Source organism: Octopus bimaculoides, chromosome 2, assembly GCF_001194135.2.
Source record: "Octopus bimaculoides isolate UCB-OBI-ISO-001 chromosome 2, ASM119413v2, whole genome shotgun sequence".
NCBI classification, from domain to species: Eukaryota; Metazoa; Mollusca; class Cephalopoda; order Octopoda; family Octopodidae; genus Octopus; species Octopus bimaculoides.
Genome location: NC_068982.1, coordinates 125928010 through 125931503, shown reverse-complemented (window position 1 = coordinate 125931503; position 3494 = coordinate 125928010). Strand labels below are relative to the sequence as shown.

At 39.6% G+C, this 3494-nt stretch overlaps 1 protein-coding gene across 1 annotated transcript in view; it reads right to left on the bottom strand.

Moving 5' to 3' along the window:
* The window catches only part of LOC106871216 (LETM1 domain-containing protein 1), a 177007-nt gene that overhangs the window by 168771 nt on the left and 4742 nt on the right, over positions 1 to 3494 (bottom strand). The window lies entirely within an intron of this gene.

Below are 3494 nucleotides of genomic sequence, written 5' to 3'. Positions count from 1 at the left end.
ATGGCTTGGACGGCTTGACTGAGGACCGGCAAGCCAGAAGGCTGCACCAGGCTCCAATCTGATCTGGCAAAGTTTCTACAACTGGATGCCCTTCTTAATGCCAACCACTCTGAGAGTGTAGTGGGTGCTTTTATGTGCCACCGGCACGAGGGCCAGTCAGGCGGTTCTGGCAATGACCATGCTCAAAAGGTGTTTTTTTTACGTGCTACCTGCATAGGAGCCAATCCAGCAGCACTGGCAACAACCACGCTCGAATGTTGTTTTTCACGTGCCACCAGCACATGTGCCAGTAAGGCGACGCTGGCAGTGATCATGCTCAAATGGTGCTTTTTACATGTCACCGGCATGGGAGCTAATCAGCGGCCCTGGCAATGATCACACTCGGATGGTGCTTTTAACGTTCCACTGGCACGAGTGCTAGCTAATCAGGTGATACTGTCATCGGCCACATCATCGATTTTGATTTTCATTTCATTTGCCTCAACAGGTCTTCACAAGCACATCTGATGCTTCTTAAATCCAATATTTCTCTCATGGTGCTTACACACTGCTGTGTATGCACACTGACATTACACATCCAGTAGAGAATACTGGCTTCATTCCTTGCAAGCTTATGCATGTCCTCAGCAGTCACGGCCCATGTTTCACTGCCATGAAGCATGGCTGTTCGTACACATGCGTCATACAGTCTGCCTTTTACTCTGAGAGAGAGACCCTTTGTCACCAGCAGAGGTAAGAGCTCTCTGAACTTTTCCCAGGCTATTCTTATTCTAGCAGCTACACTTTCAGAGCCACTCCCACTACTGACTTGATCCCCTAGGTAACGGAAACTATCAACTACTTCTAGTTTTTCTCCCTGGAATGTGACAGAAGCTGTTCTCTGCACATTTCTAGTGTTTATAGCACCTGAGCATTTGCCACATACAAAAACTATCTTCCCAGTTAGCCTTCCTTTGATATTGTTGCACCTCTTATGTGTCCATAGCTTACACTGGGTACATCTAATGGAGTTTTTACCTACGTCTTTTCTACAGATCGAGCAGGGCCATCTACCTGAAGGGATTTGTGGTTTGTCTGCCTTCCTACTTATTAAGACTTTGGTTTTAGCTAGGTTGACTCTAAGGCCCTTCAATTCTAATCTTTGCTTCCACACCTGAAACTTTTCCTCTAGTTCTGATAGTGACTCAGCAATTAGAGCAAGGTCATCAGCATAGAGGAGCTCCCAGTGGCATCCTGACTTGAATTCCTCTGTTATTGCCTGGAGGATTATGATGAATAAGAGGGGGCTGAGGACTGATCCTTGGTGGACCCCTACCCCTACCCAGAATTCTTCATTGTACTCGTTGTCAACCCTCACCTTACTGACCGCATCCCTGTATAAAGCTTGCACAGCTCTCCCTAGATATAGATATAGATATAGATATATATACGTTTATATGAGTTAGAAACTCTGTAGAAACTCTGCCAAATTAGATTGGAGCCTGGTGTTGCCATCCGGTTTCACCAGTCCTCAGTCAAATCGTCCAACCCATGCTAGCATGGAAAGCGGACGTTAAACGGTGATGATGATGAGCTAGAGGTTAAACAACCATCTAAGGGATAATAGATATCCTACATACTGTTGTAAGGTAATAGCACAATTGAATAATAGGTATGAGTCAGGGTAAACAGAAATTTACCCAGAATTTATAAGGCAAAGAAGAAAATGGAGAAGATAATTAGTTGACAAGTATCAGCCTACAAACATCAATTAGATCTATTTATTAATTACAATCATATGGATAAATAAATGAATAAAAATAAGAATATATATATATATGCCTGTGAAGGTGCCTGGCTTAGTGGTTAAGGCATTTGGCTCACAATTGGAAGGTCGTGAGTTCAATTCCCGGCAAAGTGTTGTGTCCTTGAGCAAGACACTTTATTTCAAGTTGCTCCAGTCCACTCAGCTGGCAAAAATGAGTAGTACCTGTATTTCAAAGGGCCAGCTGTGTCACACTCTGTTGCATGCTGAATCTCCCTGAGAACTATGTGAGGGATACACTTGTCTGTGGAGTGTTCAGCCACTTGTACATTAATTTTGCGTGCTAGCTGTCTCATTGATCGTATCAGCTGGGACCCTTGTCATTGTAACTGACGGAGTGCTCCTACTCTATGTATGACAAGCTTTTTTTCACTTTGCATCTACCAAATCCACACACTGAAGCTATAGTAGAAGGCACTTGCCCAAGCTGCCACATAGTGAGACTGATCCCAGAATTATGTGGTTGGGAAGCAAGCTGCTTACCACACAGCCATGCCTACATCTATAGTAATATGTTTATTTTTAATTAGGCAGACAGTAATTAAAATAAGGTGTTCTTTACGAGTATTTTTCCTAGCTCACATTTTGTCTGGCTCACAGTAATTGCCGCAGTAGCAAATTGACATTTTCTATGACATAAAGTAAAACTCTCACCAACAGACAGCTAATTTTTTTAATTTTATACCTTGTTGGAACTGTGCCATAATTCAAGAATTATCTTGTCATTTTCCACTAGTAAAATTTTCATTTGACTATCTGTAGCAACAATTTAACTTCATACAGAATATATTAAGATAAACAATAAATGAAGCAAACTTTATACAAAAATGTACAACTTCTCTTCTTCTATTTTTACTTCTTAAAAGAGACAAAAAAAAAACCCCACTCATTTTCCCAAATATCTGCAAAGTAAGGATTAGTAAAAACAATAATTCGAAGTATTAAAATTCCAAAGACAGCAATTACAATGCAGTATTTGAATAGAGAACTAAGCTTGGATCTATTCAATAGCAAGAGTCTATATTGCACTACTTCATGAAGTCTTCTCACCTAGCCTTTCTTCGTTACACAGCTCTCTTAATGAACTCCATATGAATAAAAGTAATTTGTTGAGTAATAGAAACCATCTTGCTATTCAGAAAATAGGAATATAGAACCGAGGCTTCTTTAGTATAGCTTCTAATTAATTCTAATTCTAAATTAGTAAGAGAAAGTATTAAGTTTATCTAACTTCATTCACTCTGAAGCAGGTAAAGCAATACTCACACAAATTAAAACTGATTTGTTAAGTGTTTAATTTTGCAAATACAGCAGAAAGCTAATTCTGTAGACATAGTGAAAGTAGCTTCCTGTCAAAAACAACTGAACAGAGCTAAGTCATTGAATGGTTACAAACACCATATACTACACATAATTCAATATATTAAGTACCAGTTGTGTACTGGGTTGATCTAATTGACTGGCCCCCACCCCCAAAATTTCGGGCTTTGTGCCTAGAGTAGAAAAGAATATTATCTATAAAAATATCTGAGAAAATTGATTGCCAGAATTAAAAGAGTATCTCCTCTACTTGCAATATTAGGTTAGAACCCAAGAATATGATACCAGAACTTCAGCAATTTTAATGTCCACATTTAAAATTTCAAAATTTTTTTTTTTTCTGCTTAATGTCCATTTCTTCCATCCTTGC